The sequence below is a fragment of the Lissotriton helveticus genome, chromosome 6 (assembly GCF_964261635.1).
Source record: "Lissotriton helveticus chromosome 6, aLisHel1.1, whole genome shotgun sequence".
Taxonomy (NCBI): Eukaryota; Metazoa; Chordata; class Amphibia; order Caudata; family Salamandridae; genus Lissotriton; species Lissotriton helveticus.
Window position 1 is genome coordinate 1,792,387,215 of NC_136067.1, and position 19,229 is coordinate 1,792,406,443.

Genomic DNA, 19,229 nt, shown 5'->3' on the forward strand with positions numbered 1-19,229 from the left:
TGTGAGGAGGTATGGTTAAGATCTTTTGCGCTCCTCTATAAAGTGGTGATGCCATCATGGCTGAGACGCAACCACCTGTTCACAGCCCATCGGGCATATATAACACCGTTGAGACTTTCCAAATTTCTCCCAGACAAGAAATGTAATAAATGCAATTTATTAGAAGCATCAGATATTCATATGTTTAAGGACTGCCCCGACATCGGCCGGTTCTGGGAGGAAGTGTTGTCTACCCTGAACTCCATCCTGAACACATCATTAGTAATTTCATTGCCACTTATCATCTTTGGCTTGGAGGACAGCATTTCTGGCAAGGCTAGATCTTTTTTGTTCTATGCCATTTTGTTGGCTAGAAGGCAGATTTGAATACGGTGGGTTGAGAAAACTGCTCCATCATATTCTGCTCACGTCTCTATATGTACCATCAAAGGTGGACATGGCTAGAGCTTGCAATAATCGTAACTTGGCCTTTTGGGATCTGCTGACACAATGGAGATAGTGTTCCGGGTTTTTTTTGGTTTTTTTTTTCCCCGGGTCCTGTGATTATGCCATCAACACTCCTTGGACCGGGTCTGGCCTCGTTACGGTTTTTGGTCCTACAGGTTGAAACATACCTAGATGGAGTCAGCCCAAGAGGTTAAAACCCCTCTTCCTCTCGGGACCTCTCTGCCACCAGTAAAATATTTCGCGTTACGGCGCCAGAGATGGGCAAGAACATCTTTGCTCCCTCTCTTGGTCAGGGACATGCAAGGTGGCTGGTATCTCCTAAGTAGGGGGCAAGGCAAATGAGGACAAAAAAAACAAAAAAAAACTAGTAACTTGGAGAAGAAGTCAATTTCCAAGATAGCAAAGCATGATGGATATATTGAGGATGGTAATGCCTCACAAGCCCAACAACAAGCACTAGGATTCTTGCCAATAAGAAAGTTAAAGGGTGCAGTTGCATCAAATAAGGTCTTCTGTATCTGCTGACTAAATTCCATAACAGGAGAGGTCAACAGCAATCCAAAGGCATAGTGAAGTTTGCTTCATAACTACTGTGACTCAACATGCAATGATGGCACTTAGCAGGAAGTTCATTAGACACACACATGGTTATGTGAGATGTGAGAAATGCTTGCAATAAGTCTTACCACTGGCAATCTCTCAGGGTAGAATTCCAACCCATCGTTCTTTTGCCCCCATGCCACCTCAGTTTGGACCTGCCCACATGCAAATCAGACTTGACCCTGCTCCAATAAGAACAGTCCAGCCCGATCTGCCAGGCCAGGTCCTCCGTGAACTAGAACATAAGCAGCCCTGACCGGTTTTGCCCTGATTGGGTCCAAACTGAGGTGGCATGGTGTGCATAATAACAATGGACTGGAATGTGGCCAAAGTAAATACGAGTGGCTAAGATTAATTCAAGCATTGCAACTATCACTTTTTGTATATTTCAATTTAGGGGGAAGACCATTCCCAACTGGGGGGTCTACAAATTGTGGGGTTCTAACTGGTGGTCAATATTTGTCAACAGAACTATGCAGGGGGAGGGACAGCGAATCTCGGGACAGTCAAGTATTAGCCACTTTGCAATAAGTGTTAAGAACTAGTTGCAAAGCAATTTGGATGCGATATTTCTAGAACACCGTTACATTAACATTTACTAAGGTTTTAGGGCAGGGACTAGAGCATGATCTGAGGTTATCAGCAGATGCTGTTAAATGTTATGGTGATTGTTTTTTATTTCGTGTATTCTATTGTAATGTGTTGCATATCTTGTCACTCGTTAGGAGGCGTTTTTGTCCATTTCATTTCTCTAAAACATATATTTAGTTAATTAAAAAATTGCATGTATTTTAAACGCTGGTTAACAATATTTATTTATTTAACTTATGACATTACCGGTACTAGAATGAAAGCAATAAACAGAAATATGGTTTAGCTAAGATGTATATTCTAGGAAGATTTAAAAGTATATCTATAACATAGTCTGCAAAATAGTGTGTAATAAAATTTCAAAGCGTTAATCAATACCTATTATTAGGTTTACAAACAACTCAACAAACACATAAAGAGATGGGCAGACCAGCAACATAAAATAAAAACAACACTCAGAAAACCAAACAATTTTACAATTTGTAGAGGTAAAGCTTGTTTTGCAGTTACATACACTCATAGTGGGAAAGAGTATGGGAGATTTACAAACAGTTTACGCAGCAGGTCCTTGATATAGTCAGTAGCAGTGGTGACTCCTTTATTCGAGCATCGGTATTTCCAGAATTTAATGTAAATGTACAGTTTAAATATTTTCCAGCAGCTGCACTGTGCATTTTTTACGAGCCGGGCTGCTTAGTGATGGGCGGGCGTGGCTAATATATACAATACACAATCCAGCTCACCCTGGTCCCGAAACACACACTCGCAAAGTGCGCATGTCAGGTTGTCCAGTTGCCTTTTCGTGAGAAGCCCGAAATGTTCACTGGAGGCTTTTCACCATCTATGCCTGGTAGGAGGAGGGGTTGGGTAGGCGCAGGTCCCAGTGCTCTGGGTGAGCGTTGGCTTCCCCTGCCCGATCCAGTCCTGACACTGCTCTCAACAAGAGGCGCCTGGATTGGCCAGTAATTATATACAAGTGCAGTAAGCATTCCATGTGTGCTTAATGCCTCTTGATGCAGTTTGTGAGGGATTGAGTTTTTTCCGCTTCTCTGGCGTCGATAAAGAGAGGTCTTCCTGGGCCTCTGGCTGAACCCAAAAGGACATTTAGGGCCCGATATAGGACACCAAATACCGGTCGGTAACGGCTGATTTCGGCTGTTACCGACCGGTATTTGGTTTTTTGAGATGTAGGGGGCCCAAATTTTAACGATTCTGTAAATACCGAATCGGTAAATTTACCGAATCGGTAAATCTAGATGTAGGTGGCACTTAAAATAGTGCCACAGGCGCTTAAGAATTCGTTATTTACCATGAAATACTATTTCATGGTAAATAACGAATTCCTGTGTACATGCACATCTGTGCATGTACACCTGTGCCATGTGACACACATACATGCCCTAAGGGTATGTATGTGTGCCAGAATCAGGGGTGCAACAGGGTGTCAAAGTGACACCCTGTCCCCCTTGACAATTCGTTAATTTTACCGAATCGGTATTTACCGATTCAGTAATTGACATTGATTCCTATGGGCCTCAAGGCCCATAGGACAGCAGTATAATCAACCAGGTAACCCGTCTAGGTAGCTGAGGACCTCGGGTAATTAGTAATTTTGTCAAGAACAAAGGTCCTAAGCTTATCAAATAAATGTATAAGTGGCAAACATAGACTTAAATAAGAACTATGGCTCTTTTTTTTTCCAATGCCCAGCCGACAGGAAAATATTTATTTTCAAAATTTAACAAGGATTCACGAATACGTGAGACACGCCATAGATCAAAAAACTGGGCACAAGCCTGTACCAAGTAAGGGAGGGAGAACAGTACAGGGAAAAAAATGAGGGAAAGATAAGGAAAAGTTTAACAGGCAAAAGAAGTGGAGCAAAAGGCGGCTTACAATACAATGCAATCTTGTGTAAGTACAAACCAACAGTTACTGCAACAAATATGTACAATTGAGAACTGCAGTACTGTTAAAACAGTCGACGTGACGTTTCGATCCCTAGCTCCAAATATTAACTTGGATCATCTTCAGGACTAGTTATTGTGCGCCGACGTCATCAGGAAGCACTGGACGCGCTGGAAGCCATTTGTTTCCAGCGCGTCCAGAGGAAGGGTAAGTGTTTGGTGCTCCGGTGGGGCGGGGGGCCCGTTTCTCGGTGCCTTGAGGCATCGGGGAGGAGGAAACAGTGTTTCCTCTACCCTGATGTCCCAATGCAGGGCATTTCTGGTTCAGGATCGCGCACAGCGTCGCGATCCTGCACCAGAAATGCCCCCACTAGACACCAGGGATTCTTTCTTTATGTAAACAATGTGTGCAGGAAGCGACCCCTTGGGCAAGGGTCGCTTCCTTAGGGGCAAATTTAAATACAGACTTTCTGCCCTCCCTGGGGCAGATCGGCCTTTTTTTTGGCCGATCTGCACCCGGGGGGCGGGGGGGGGGCAGAAAAGCCCACTAGACACCAGGGATTGTATTTTAGTTGAAAAGGAAGCGACCTTCCTAGGGGCCCTCAATTTTTATTAAGACTTTTCTGGGGCAGATCGGCGGGTTTTTGGGCCGAATCTGGACCTGGGGGGGGGAGAAAAGCCTACTAGACACCAGGCATTGTATTTTATTTATAAAGGAAGCGACCCCTTAAGTAAGGGTCGCTTCCTAGGGGCCCACAATTTTTTTTTAACTTTTCTGCCCCCCCCTTGGGGGCAGATCAGTCGGGTTTTGGGCCGAATCTGGACCCAGGGGGGGCAGAAAAGCCCACTAGACTCCAGGGATTGTTTTTTTTTTATATAGGAAGCGACCCCTTGGGCAAGGGTCGCTTCCTTGGGCCCATTTTTTTTCCAAAAGTATGTTCTGCCCCCTTTGGGGGCAGATTAGTGTCTTTATTTGGCCTCTCTGCCCTCCGTAGGGTTGCTTCCAGGGGGCCCACATTTATAATGATTTTTACTCTGCCCCCCATGGGGACAGACACCCCATTTGTGACATACCCTGTGACATAGCCTGTTGTAAAGTGTGTTGTTTTTGTTTCTTCTAATGTGTATTGTTTTATTTTCTCTTTAGATTGTTGCAGTGTGCGGTTCCGTTACTGGTGGTTCTGTTGTTCTGCTGTTTGTGTAGTTGCATGTGTTTGGTAAAAGACCTTTTTTCTTCAATTGTAATGTAATTGTTTTTTTTTGCAAAGTGTGTAATAATACGAGAATGTTTGGTTTCTGTTTTTTGTGATTGTAAAACATGTTTTGCATTTGTTATTGATGTGTACTTCTGTAGATGTAAGTTTTTTTTTCTTCTTTCTAGTGGGATGTCGTTGCCTATTTGCTGTGTCTTTGCAGAGTAGGTACTGGTGAGTGTAGCTGTCTCTTGTATGCAAATTTTATATTTTTTCAATATATAGATATTTGTGATAAAGGCTTAAATTTTTTTACTTACTTTGCCCAGTGTTGGGGTTGTTGAGTTGTTTGTGCAGACTCCTTTATTTGTAAGGATAATGGCTAGCCGCCGGATTACTGCTCAGCAAGTTGTTGGAATGCTTTTTGATTCTTCCTCTGACCATGGTCCAGAGACTGACTCTGATTCTGAGCCAGAGGTGGGAGGTGAAGATTCAGGTAGTTAGTTTTCTCTACACATGGCTTCATCTGATGATGAAGATACTCTGAGTGCTGATGAAGCTACTTTTGGTGTGGATGAAGTGCCTGTGGTTGCGGAGGACATTGCTGTGCCAATAGTGCGGCAAGAGGCATCTGGGCTGCAGCCTGGGCCTTCAAGACTTCCAGTTGGTGTAGTGAGACAAGAGGCAGCTGGGCGGCAGCCTGCGGCTGCAAGACTTGACGTTGAAAGTTCTGACCTCTGGGTTGCACCAGGCATGGTGCAGCCGGCATTGCCTGAATTTACTGGTGTTCCAGTGTGTAGGGTAAACACTGAAAACTTTTTGCCTATTGATTTTTTCAAGTTGTTTATGGATGATTTTTTTTGGCAGAGATTGTAGAGCAGACTAATTTGTATGCTGAAAATTGTTTGAGGGTGAACAGTGCCAGCCTTAAGCCCCACGCTAGAGCTACCCGGTGGACTCCCACAAATTTGGAGGAGATGAAAAAGTTTTTGGGTTTAACTTTTTTGATGGGCTTGCTTAGGAAACCATTAATGGCTTCATATTGGTCTACTAGTCCCTTGATGGCAACAGCTATATTTCCGGCAGTCATGAGTCGTGATAGGTATTTGCTTCTGCTTCGGATGATGCATTTTGTTGACAATAGTTCTGCTGGGAAAGAAATTGCAGTGGATGAGTCTTTGCTGTTGTTTAAGGGCCGCTTGGTATTTCGGCAATACATTCCTAGTAAGAGGGCACGCTATGGAATTAAGCTTTATATGCTGTGTGACAGTCTGACTGGATATGTCTCCTAATTTCAGGGTGTACACTGGTAAGGAATCCAGGATTAACCCCCCTGGTTGTCCGTCGACTTTTGGAGTGACTGAGAAAATTGTGTGGGAACTTGGTCGTGGATTTTTTAACAAAGGCCATCATTTGTATGTCGATAACTTCTACACTGGTGTGCGGTTGTTCGGGGAATTGGCCAAAGTGGACACTGTTGCTTGTGGCACAATCCGCTCAAACCGTAAAGGTTTCCCAAAAGAACTTGTTTGTCAAAAGCTTGCTCGGGGACAGTGCAGTGCATTGCGTTGTGAGGAGCTTCTAGATGTGAAGTTTTCAGACAGGAGAGATGTCTACATGTTGACTTCCATACATGATGAAAGCACTGAACCGGTGACTGTTTGGGGTCAGGTTGCAGAAGCGCGCAAACCTGTGTGCATAATGGACTATAATAGGTACATGGGTGGTGTTGACAGAGTAGATCAGAGGTTGGAACCGTATGCTGCTCTTCGTAAGGCTTACATTTGGTACAAGAAGTTGGCTATCCATATTTTCCACTTGGCAACCTTTAATGCTTTTGTTGTGTTCCAGAAATGTTGTCCCCAGTCAAAGATGACTTTTGTAAAGTTTCAGGAGTCTGTAATAGGCAGCCTTGTTTTAGTGGAACAGGCAAGTGTTCCTAGAGTTGGAGTGGTGGAGGATGTTGCCAGATTGAAAGATCGCCACTTTCCTCATCAAATTCCTCCTACAACCTCAAAAGACTTTCCCAGTCGGAGATGTAGAGTCTGTTGGCGAAGAGGTTTGCGGAAGGAGGTTCGTATGTACTGCCCCGACTGCCCTTCAAACCCTGGGCTGTGTGTACCTGCTTGTTTTAGATTGTACCACACGCAAAATAATTTTTGGGAGCATACATGAGTGGTAAAGTGAACTGGTTGGTCTTTATTCTTTAAAACTTATTGTTCAGTTTCAAAGTTGGCATTTGTGTAGTCTTTTTAGATTTAGTTGTTGTGTTAGTAGATTTGTATCAATTTGCAATTTGTTTTTGTTTTTCATTTATTTTGAAAAAAAAATAAAGTATGATGTTGGTTTGCGTGTAGTGTCCATTGTCTGACGGTGTGCATGGTTTGGCGCTTGGCTGGCGGTGTCTGTGGACTGGTGCTTGTCTGGCGGTGTCTGTGGACTGGTGCTTGGCTGGCAGTGTGCGTGGTCTCTTGTTTGGTTGGCGGTGTGCGTGGTCTTGCGCTTGCCTGGTGGTGTGTTGGGATTGGTGTTTGGCTGGTGGTGTGTGTCGTCTGGTGTTTGGTTGGCGGTGTGCATGGTCTTGCGCTTGCCTGTTGGTGTGTTTGGATTGGTGCTTGGCTGGTGGTGTGCCTGGACTGGTGCTTGGCTGGCTATGTGTGTGGAGTGGTGCTGTCCTGGCGATGTGTGTGGACTGTTGCTTGCCTGGCGGTGTGCGTGGTCTTGTGTTTGGTTGGTGGTGTGCATGGGCTGGAGCTTGGCTGGCGGTGTGTGTGGAGTGGCGCTTGCCTGGTGGTGTGTGTGGACTGGTGTTTGGCTGGTGGTGTGTGTCGTCTGGTGTTTGGTTGGCGGTGTGCATGGTCTTGCGCTTGCCTGTTGGTGTGTTTGGATTGGTGCTTGGCTGGTGGTGTGCCTGGACTGGTGCTTGGCTGGCTATGTGTGTGGAGTGGTGCTGTCCTGGCGGTGTGTGTGGACTGGTGCTTGCCTGGCGATGTGCGTGGTCTGGTGTTTGGTTGGTGGTGTGCGTGCTCTTGCGCTTGCCTGGTGTTGTGTTTGGATTGGTGTTTGGCTGGTGGTGTGCCTGGACTAGTGCTTGGCTGGCGGTGTCTGTGGACTGGTGCTTTCCTGGTGGTGTGTGTGTGTGGACTGGTACTTGGCTGGCGGTGTCCGTCGTCTGGTGCTTGACTGGCAGTGTGTGTGGTCTGGTGCTTGGCTGGTGGTGTGCGTGGACTGGTGCTTTGCTGGCGGTGTGTGGGAAGTGACTTAATGCTGGTTACTACACACAGTGCTAGTTGAGCGCCACTCCATGTAATCCATGAGTTTGTGTTGTTGCTGTGTCAGGAATGTTGGTGTGTGAAAGTGATGGGCCCTTGATTGGCGTTGTCTGCTGGTGGAAGTGTAGTAATGTGATGGGTCCGCGGCTGGCGGTGTGAATGTTTTGTATGTGTCACATGTATGAAAGGTGTATGAATGGCCTGTAAAGCGGTTGGTGCCTTGTCGTTGCTTAACAGCTCACGAGCTGTGAGTCAATGGTTCAGTTTCTTGTCCTTTCCATTATTAACAGTGTATTTCATTTTTTGTGAAATCACTTGCTAATACAATGGTATATACTGAACCATCACTCAGTGGAGAAGTGTGGCTCAGGGGTTAGAGGCGGCAGACCTGAAGCCTGAGTTCGGCCCTGGACCAGGGTTCAATTCCCCGCCTCGGCGGGTCTTGGGCTCAATAATTCCACGGACTCGATAATTCTCGCTCTGGTGCCTTCTCGACTCACGGGTTCACATTCTGCGACTCTGGGCAATAGCTTGCTTAATCTCCACATCGGCCCCTCGCGGTGGGATGCCTGGCTTTCACCTTGTGGATACCCTGCCAGGGATATCTCACAGGGGAATACCAGGACGGGTTCCCTAAGCAAGCGCGGAGATGCCCCAGGGTAAGTCATGCGCTATATAAGCTTCATACATTTACATTTACATCACTCACCCTCGTGCCAAATCCAACCAGTATGTGTGTGTGTTTGAAAACTTGATGTCAGTGTTTTTTTTGTTGTTTTTTTTTAAGCAGGACGCACCTTGTCACTTTTTTTGTAAATGTTGTGATGTGTTGCTTTTGTGCCTGGTGGTGTGAATGGTCGATTGTGTGTCAGGTATGAAAGGTGTGTGAATGGTCTGTAAAGCGGTTGGTGCCTTGAAGTGGCTTTACAGCTCACGAGCTGCGAGTCATTGGTTCATTTTTTTTGTCCAAGTAATTGACAGTGCATTTCATTTTTGTGAAATCTCTTGTTAATAAAATTATATATACTGAATCATCACTCGCCCTTGTGCCAAATCCAACCAGTATGTGTGTGTGTTTGAGGAATAGACGGCTGTGTAGGGATCTTGTTTTTCTTAGTCTCTGTGCCAAGGTGTACATTCCGCTTCTGATTAACCTGCCAATTGTAGATATTCTTGAAATCCCATGGGACTACATGGTGATGTCTCTCTGGTGAAATCTAACAATTAATTGTATACACAATATCCTGCAAAACTCACAATGTCCGTCTTATTTTCCTTGCAATATTGCGCCCAAATTGTCACGCTGCACAAGTAAACAACTAATTTTGTCAAAACTAATAGGTTTAGCTAGGGGGATCACATGGGTTTTTCACTCCTTCCTCGGTTGCCATCTAGGGAAACCTAGCATACCCACACATTTTTGGAAAGTAGACATCCGGAGGCTTTCAATGGGGTATGGCTAGCATGGATCCTCCAACATTCCTTTTCTCAGAATCCCTAGCAAACTTTATATGTAGTAGAAATAATTTATTTTTTGCAAACATTTCTGTGTTTAAAAGTGTGGCCTTACTGGGCTCACACAAATTTCCACCCACCCCGCGTTCCACCAGGTCTCCTGAAAAAAATGGTACCTCACTTGCCTGGGTCTGCCTAGTCCCTGCGACAGGAAACAGCGCACAACGCAACGTGTTCGCACCGCAATTTCGCACTGAAAACGGGCCCTTTTTTGGCCACGTGTCTACCTTTTGTTTTTGAACCCTAGCTCTGCCGGCCCATAGGGAAACCTAGCAAACCTATACATTTTTTAAAACTAGACACACAGGGAAATTGAGGATGGGGTGACTCAACTGCCTCCCACCAGGTTCTGTTACCCAGAATCCCTTGCAAAGCTGAAAAATTGATTAAAAAAACACATTTACCTCACATTTTTGTGGTGGAAAGTTCTGGAATCTGCGTGGATCAATACATTTCCACCCACCCCGCGTTCCCCCAGGTCTCCCGAAAAAAATGGTAACTCACTTGCGTGGGTAGGCATAGTGGCTGCAACAGGAAAAGGCCCAAATCGTACGGTGGAGACTTTAAAATAACCTATTGTAAAACTACCTTCTTTTTGGGGGGGGGGGGGCACCTGAGTTTTTTGCCCGGAGCTCGGCGGCAAACTCGTGAAACTACCAAACCCAAACAGTTCTGAATACTAGACACCCGGGGGAGTTCAATGCCTATGTGAAAACCACCAGCTTTTGCAAGGGGGTTACCTGGGTTTTTGGCCCTGTGCTAGACGGCCATCTAGGTAAACCTACCAAACCCACACATTTCTGAAAAGCATACACCCGGGGGCTTCCAAGGAGGTATGGCTTGCGTGGATCCTCCAACGTTCCTTTACCCAGAATCCCTTGCAAACCTCAATTTTAGCTGAAAAAATCAGTTTTTTCACACTTTTTTGTTTGGGAAAGCGTGGCATCACTGGGCTCACACAAATTTCCTCCCACCAGCGTTCCCCCAGGTCTTCCGATAAAAATGGTACCTCACTTGCGTGGGTAGGCATAGTGACTGCAACAGGAAAAGGCCCAATTCGTACGGTGGAGACTTAAAAATTACCTTTTGCAAAACTACCTTATTTTTTGGGGGGGTGACCTGAGCTTTTGGCCCGGGGCTCGGCGGGCATCTTTGGAAACTACCAAACCCAAACAGTTCTGAAAACTAGACACCCGGGGGAGTCTAGGGAGGTATGGCATGCGTGGGTCCCCCCATGTTTTCCTACCCAGAAATCCATGCAAACCTTAAATTTAGGTTAAAAAACACTTTTCCATACATTTTTGCGTGGGATCTCCGTGCCGGCACAAATGTCCTACCACCCAGCGTTCCCCTTGATCTCCCGAGTAAAATGATACCTCACTTGTGTGGGTGGGGCAAAGGCCTGTGACTAGGATGACCCCAAAACAGTTGAATTCTCCGTGCTTAATTTGTTAATCCTGAATGCTACAATTTCTTAAAAATACATTTTTGGCCTGTTCTGCTTTGGCCCACCCACACAAGTGAGGTATCATTTTACTCGGGAGAACAAGGGGAACGCTGGGTGGTAGGACATTTGTGCCGGCACGGAGATCCCACGCAAAAAAAGTTTGAAAAAGTGATTTTTTTACCTAAATTTAAAGTATGCAAGGAATTCTGGGTAGGAAAACATTGGGGGACCCACGCATGCCATACCTCCATGGACTCCCCCATGTGTCTAGTTTTCAGAACTGTTTGGGTTTGGTAGTTTCACAAGTTTGCCGCCGAGCCCCGGGCCAAAAACTCAGGTGCCCCCTCCCCCCCAAAAAGAAGGTAATTTTGCTATAGGTTATTTTAAATTCTCCACCGTACGATTTGGAGACCTGGGGGAACGCGGGGTGGGTGGAAATTTGTTGATCCACGCAGATTCCAGAACTTTCCACCACAGAAATGTGAGGAAAATGCGTTTTTTTTGTCAATTGTTTAGGTTTGCAAGGGATTCTGGGTAACAGAACCTAGTGGGAGGCAGTTGAGTCACCCCATCCTGAATTCCCCTCGGTGTCTAGTTTTCAAAAATTTATAGGTTTTCTAGGTTTCCCTAGGGGCCGGGCGAGCTACGGTTCAAAAACAAAAGGTAGACACTTTGCCAAAAAAGGGCCCGTTTTCATTGCGAAATTGCGGTGCGAACACATTGCGTTTTGTGCTGTTTCCTGTCGCAGTCACTATGCCTACCCAGGCAAGTGAGGTACCATTTTTTTCGGGAGACCTGGGGAAACGCGGGGTGGGTGGAAATTTGTTGATCCACGCAGATTCCAGAACTTTCCACCACAGAAATGTGAGGAAAATGCGTTTTTTTGTCAATTTTTTAGGTTTGCAAGGGATTCTGGGTAACAGAACCTGGTGGGAGGCAGTTGAGTCACCCCATCCTGAATTCCCCTCGGTGTCTAGTTTTCAAAAATGTATAGGTTTGATAGGTTTCCCTAGGGGCCGGCGAGCTACGGTTCAAAAACAAAAGGTAGACACTTTGCCAAAAAAGGGCCCGTTTTCATTGTGAAATTGCGGTGTGAACACATTGCGTTTTGCGCTGTTTCCTGTCGTAGGCACTATGCCTACCCAGGCAAGTGAGGTACCATTTTTTTCGGGAGACCTGGGGGAACGCGGGGTGGGTAGAAATTTGTTGATCCACGCAGATTCCAGAACTTTCCACCACAGAAATGTGAGGAAAATGCGTTTTTTTGTCAATTTTTTAGGTTTGCAAGGGATTCTGGGTAACAGAACCTGGTGGGAGGCAGTTGAGTCACCCCATCCTGAATTCCCCTGGGTGTCTAGTTTTCAAAAATGTATAGGTTTCCCTAGGGGCCGGCCGAGCTACGGTTTAAAAACAAAAGGTAGACACTTTGCCAAAAAAGGGCCCGTTTTCACTGCTAAATTGCGGTGCGAACACGTTGCGTTTTGCGCTGTTTCCTGTCACAGGCACTAGGCAGACCCAGGCAAGTGAGGTACCATTTTTTTGGGGAGACCTGGGGAAACACGGGGTGGGTGGAAATTTGTTGATCCACGCAGATTCCAGAACTTTCCACCACAGAAATGTGATGAAAATTCGTTTTTTTTGTCAATTTTTTAGGTTTGCAAGGGATTCTGGGTAACAGAACCTGGTGGGAGGCAGTTGAGTCACCCCATCCTGAATTCCCCTGGGTGTCTAGTTTTCAAAAATTTATAGGTTTGCTAGGTTTCCCTAGGGGCCGGCCGAGCTACGGTTCAAAAACAAAAGGTAGACACTTTGCCAAAAAAGGGCCCGTTTTCATTGCGAAATTGCGGTGCGAACACATTGCGTTTTGTGCTGTTTCCTGTCGCAGTCACTATGCCTACCCAGGCAAGTGAGGCACCATTTTTTTCGGGAGACCTGGGGAAACGCGGGGTGGGTGGAAATGTGTTGATCCACGCAGATTCCAGAACTTTCCACCACAGAAATGTGAGGAAAATGCGTTTTTTTTGTCAATTTTTTAGGTTTTCAAGGGATTCTGTGTAACAGAACCTGGTGGGAGGCAGTTGGGTCACCCCATCCTGAATTCCCCTTGGTGTCTAGTTTTCAAAAATGTATAGGTTTCCCTATGGGCCGGCCGAGCTACGGTTCAAAAACAAAAGGTAGACACATTTCCAAAAAAGGGCCCGTTTTCACTGCGAAATTGTGGTGCGAACACGTTGCGTTTTGCGCTGTTTCCTGTTGCAGGCACTAGGCAGACCCAGGCAAGTGAGGTACCATTTTTTTCGGGAGACCTGGGGGAACACGGGGTGGGTGGAAATTTGTTGATGCACGCAGATTCCAGAACTTTCCACCACAGAAATGTGAGGAAAATGCGTTTTGTTTGTCCATTTTTTAGGTTTGCAAGGGATTCTGGGTAACAGAACCTGGTGCGAGGCAGTTGAGTCACCCCATCCTGAATTCCCCTGGGTGTCTAGTTTTCAAAAATGTATAGGATTGCTAGGTTTCCCTAGGGGCGGCCGAGCTACGGTTCAAAAACAAAAGGTAGACACTTTGCCAAAAAAGGGCCAGTTTTCACTGCGAAATTGCGGTGCGAACACATTGCGTTTTGCGCTCTTTCCTGTCGCAGGCACTAGGCAGACCCAGGCAAGTGAGGTAGCATTTTTTTGGGAGACCTGGGGGAACACGGGGTGGGTGGAAATGTGTTGATCCATGCAGATTCCAGAACTTTCCACCACAGAAATGTGAGGAAAATGCATTTTTTTTGTCAATGTTTTAGGTTTGCAAGGGATTCTGGGTAACAGAACCTGGTGGGAGGCAGTTGATTCACCCCATCCTGAGTTCCCCTGGGTGTCTAGTTTTCAAAAATGTATAGGTTTGCTAGGTTTCCCTAGGGGCCGGCCGAGCTAGGGTTCAAAAACGAAAGGTAGACACTTTGCCAAAAAAGGGCCCGTTTTGACTGCGAAATTGCGGTGCGAACACGTTGCGTTTTGTGCAGTTTCCTGTTGCAGGCACTAGGCAGACCCACGCAAGTGAGGTAAAAAATTTTTGGGGAGACCTGGGGGAACACGGGGTGGGTGGAAATTTGTTGATCCACGCAGATTCCAGAACTTTCCACCACAGAAATGTGAGGAAAATGCATTTTTTTTGTCAATGTTTTAGCTTTGCAAGGGATTCTGGGTAACAGAACATGGTGGGAGGCAGTTGAGTTACCCCATCCTGAATTCCCCCTGGTGTCTAGTTTTCAGAAATGTATAGGTTTGCTAGGTTTCCCTAGGTGCCGGCAGAGCTAGGCTTCAAAAACGAAAGGTAGGCACTTTGCCAAAAAAGGGCCCGTTTTCACTGCGAAATTGCGGTGCGAACACGTTGCGTTTTGCGCTGTTTCCTGTCGCAGGCACCAGGCAGACCCAGGCAAGTGAGGTACCATTTTTCTTGGGAGACCTGGGGGAATTATGGGTGGGTGAAAATTCGTTGATCCACGCAGATTCCACAACTTTCCACCACAGAAATGTGAGGAAAATTCGTTTTTTTGTCAATTATTTAGCTTTGCAATGGATTCTGGGTAACAGAACCTGGTGGGAGGCAGTTGAGTCACCCCATCCTGAATTCCCCTGGGTGTCTACTTTTGAAAAATGTATAGGTTTGCTAGGTTTCCCTAGGTGCCGGCATAGCTAGGGTTCAAAAACTACAGGTAGGCACTTAACCAAAAAAGGACCAGTATTGACTGCGAAATTGAGGTGCGACCACGTTGCGTTTTGCGCCGTTTCCTGTCGAAGGCGTTAGGCAGACCCAGGCAAGTGAAGTACCATTTTTTTTCGGGAGACCTGGGGGAACGCGGTGTGGGAAGAAATTTGTTGATCCACGCAGATTCCAGAACTTTCCACCACAGAAATGTGAGGAATATGCGTTTTTGTTGTCAATTTTTTAGCTTTACAAGGAATTCTGGGTAACAGAACCTGGTGGGAGGCAGTCGATTCACCCCATCCTGATTTCCACTGGGTGTCTACTTTTTAAAAATGTATAGGTTTGCCAGGTTTTCCTAGGTGCCGGCAGAGCTAGGGTGCAAAAACTACAGCTAGGCACTTTGCCAAAAAAGGGTCAATTTTTAACTGCAAAATTGAGGTGTGACCACGTTGCATTTTGCGGCGTTTCCTGTCGCAGGCACAAGGCCGACCCACACAAGTGAGGTACCGTTTTTATCGGGAGACTTAGGGTAATTCAGATTTGTAAATCAACTGTTATTACCTATTGAGTTTTCATGCATTTCTCCCTTCCCAATGAAAGACATTGTGTAGAAAAAAAATCTTTTTGAAAAATGACCAATAATTCAAATGCTAGTATGAGTATTCCCAATTTTGAAAATGTACAAATATATACTGTTTCTAAACTCTATAATTTGTACCCAATTCAGAAATACATAGGTGTCTTTCATACCGATTTTTCCATGTATACATTTTCCAAGAATAAGTGCTCTATACGCAGTAAATAATAAAATACCATTGAAAGTTGCTGCTCAGTTTTTGGCTCTGGGTTCGTCGGGTTCTTGGTGAAACTAGAAGTCCTATATATCCCCACAACCAGGAAGGTCACACGGATGTAACGGTATATTGCTTTCAAAGAGCTGTCAAAATAGGCATTGTCCCAGAAAAATGCCAACACTGTGTGAAAAATGTTGGTTCTCTGACAAAAGACTGTCATTCCCTAAAAGCTGAGAAAATGGAGATTCCAGCCCCACAAACCCTTTTTTGATAACATTTGCAGGGAAAAACCCAGAGGCTTTCATTTGTAGCCCGTTTTTCCCATTTTTCTGAAAAAAAACTAAAATTTCACTGTATTTTTCTTAATTTCTGGGACCCCTCGAAGGGAATCCACAAACCCTGGGCACCTTTAGAAACCACATGATGTTGGAAGAAAAGGACGCAAATTTGGCGTGGATACCTTATGTGGCCAAAACGTTACAGGGGCCTAAGCGTGCACTACCCCAAATAGCCCAAAAAAAAGGCTTAGCACAGGAGGGGAAAAGGCCTAGCAGCGAAGGGGTTAATTATCAAAACAGATAAATAAAAGGTATTTTCAGCTACAATTCCAATAGCTTATACTCTTGCAAAAGCGAGACCTATTGCATTGTTTTACATTTTCCCATTGGAAGAACACTCCCCACCCAAACCCCTCCCCCCTCCCCCCACCCCCCCAACCCTCCTTATGACAAACATACTCGCACTCTACACTCACTTGCAACAGGGCAAGTATCCTGAACGTTTATGCCCCATCACTTTCAAATGTCACCAGCCACAACTGATCTGTAGAATGTAAAATAGGTACAAATTATAAACATTGGGCAGGTAGAGGCTTGAAAGCTGCAGTAGCAACCACAAATAGGCACCAGCTGGATTTAATACATCATCCTGGCAAGACTGAATGTTGCTTTTTATTTTTTTAATTATTTTTTTCTTCTGGCTGATGTGGTAAACTCACAACTTCAATATGATGACGATAATTTTGAAAGCCAGACTAAGAATAAATGCCCTTCTGAAGTGAAATATGTTGCTTCTTTATTTGTAATGTGACATATGTTTTGTATACGTTTCTGAGCCTACATTTTATCTCAAAACAAGTAACTTGGAAAAATATGAGCCAATAGTAATATGTTTCTAATTATCATGCATACCACATTCATACCACAGTTTTCCCATATTTAAGCATTATATCAAAAAGGGGTTTATTTTACCCAAATGCAACGGCACCTTGTTTGCAACCTCACAAGGAAGAACCTACTTATTGAGAAGAGGCTTTAAGAGTAAGGTCCACCCACCAGAATAGATGCAGCTTTATTTTAGTGCTCAACACAGGGGCACCCATCACACACTACTTAAAGCACATTTTCATGCCATATTACTATACAGACACAGCACCACATTAAATCTGAACAACTAAAAGGTACCGGCACTCGGCCACACTCATCGGTGAAGCATAAGACTGGTAACTGCGATCTTAATGATATTCAACCCTTCAACCCAACATTCATTACAAACTGGAATTTTTAGGTACGGCAAAACATACCTTGGGCTATCTACCCAAGCTTATGTCACATATAAAACAAGCACTGGCAAAGCCACCAGGTAACGCTTTTGGGACTTATGGGCTTTGCCAATGGTTTTTAGGGATGCTGTACATCTTCCCTAATGCGATGGGGCATTGCTAAACAGTAAACAATACAAGGCCCCATTGTATGTCTGCCTGGTGGTGGGGCAAATAGCACAGAGGGGATGGTGGGGAGGTAGCAATGCTGGAAACAAGTGAGACAGAAGCAACACAGACCCGGAGTGTGGGGGGTAGAAGCAATACAATAGGCATGGGTGGGGAAGCAATATGGAGGGTGGAGGGAAGCAAAACAGGCAAGAGAGAGGAACGTGGAGCACAGAGTGGTAGAGAAGCACTTGGGCTACAGAAAGGAACCTGGAGCTATTTGGGGGAAGCTCACTGGTGAACAGATGAGAAACTAACACAATGAAGCACATGATAGTGTGAGCACAACATGAAGAGAGGAGAAGCACACGGTGAGAGAGACCAGCACAGAGACTGACAGCTGGAAGAAACATGCAGTCTTGTGGAGTGCTTGTAATAAAAGAAACAAGTAGTGCTTTATAACTAACCAGTGGAAGGACAAAAGTAAAGCATCCATGCTCCAGGGGATCTACAAGAATATGAAGAAAAGCCAACACAAGCTGACGAATAGAAAGCAAGCAAATGAGAGTGACAGTAAAGTAAACCAATGGTTAGAAATAGGTGGGCACTACGCCCATTGTAAACTGACAAAAAGGTCTTTTCGCCAACAGACAGCATGCACTATTAGGCAAAAACCTAACAATTAAACTACACAGATAAGGACTTTTACTGATGTGGTCCATCACCTTTCACTCACTCATTTTTGAAAGCTTCATTGGTATTTTTTTAATCTCATGAAAGAATTGCTCACTTCCACATCATAGAATTCTGTGGTCTAATGAATATTCAGCTACAACCATAGAAGGAAGACCGGTTATGTGTACATAGTGAATCTTTGTAAAATGTTTCAAGCTTTTAGCTCTAAATGAATTTAGTTTGAAACATTCAATGAGAAACGTAGAACTCAAAATTGTAAACTGTCCTGGTCAAATTTAGTTTGAAAATAATTGGTATAAAGAAGTTAGAAAAATAAATATTTATAATCCCTTTTTTAGTTTCAGGATTTATATAATTGTTACACTGACATTTACCTCATCTTGACATTATTTCATAGGGGCAGGCTGGCTCATGGGATTTACCAGGGATTATTACTTTCTCTGTCAAAATTGATATCAAACCCCTTACCAATAATCACCAACCACAGTGTATCTTTGACAGTTACGTAATGAAGCACTGTCGATTTGTGAAATGCAGCCAGAGATTCATTTACTCCATACATAGAACAAATCCACAAAAGGATGTGCAACAAAAGTTTGAAAATGAAGTCTGAAAACCTATTGGGAGCAATCCCGAGTAGGATGGTCTCTATCAATCTGACCTAGAACTCTGGGCAATAAAATTATACCAATGGAGACAGTTTAGGGCACGTGTGCCCTTTTCAACTGACACTTGCCCTTCTAAATAAATGCTGTTGTAATAGAAAGTTCAACGACTTCGAAAGTTTCTGGAGAAAGCTTACTTTTTTGTTGGTATACAAGTATAACACTTGTGCTATCACTTTACAACTATGCCAGCACCATTTACCTGAGACTATCCAAGAGCCAACCTATTGTCTACAGATGATCTGGACACATCTGGATTATTGCTCTTCTTGAAGTACAATAATAATAATAATAATCCACATTTGTAAAGTGCGAACCATCACCCGTTAGGGTCTCTAGGTGCTGGGGGCCGTCGGGAAGATTAAGCAAGCTATTGCCCAGAGTCACATGGTGCTGGGCTAATCTGCCGCCGCCCCGGGGATCGAACCGTAATCCCCAGATTCCGGAGTCAGTCACCCTGGCCGCGGCGCGCCCCGAAATTGAGGTAAATATGCTGCCTGCTTTATGGCTACTCTCATGCATTTGAAAGACACCTGCTATACTGAACAGGCCTTCTATAAACATGGCATTTTGTGATTAACAAATTTCACAATTTCCTTCCAGTGAGGTTCTTGAGATTGGCTTCCAACCGTTTTGTGGGAACTCTACGTTTGGAAAAAATAAAAATGGGAAATGATCACGGTCGTTTGGAGCTGTCT

At 44.8% G+C, this 19,229-nt stretch overlaps 1 protein-coding gene across 1 annotated transcript in view; it reads right to left on the reverse strand.

The window, feature by feature from the left end:
* PLEKHH2 (pleckstrin homology, MyTH4 and FERM domain containing H2) overlaps positions 1-19,229 on the reverse strand; it is a 666,795-nt gene that overhangs the window by 334,226 nt on the left and 313,340 nt on the right. The gene's annotated exons all lie outside the window — the stretch shown is intronic.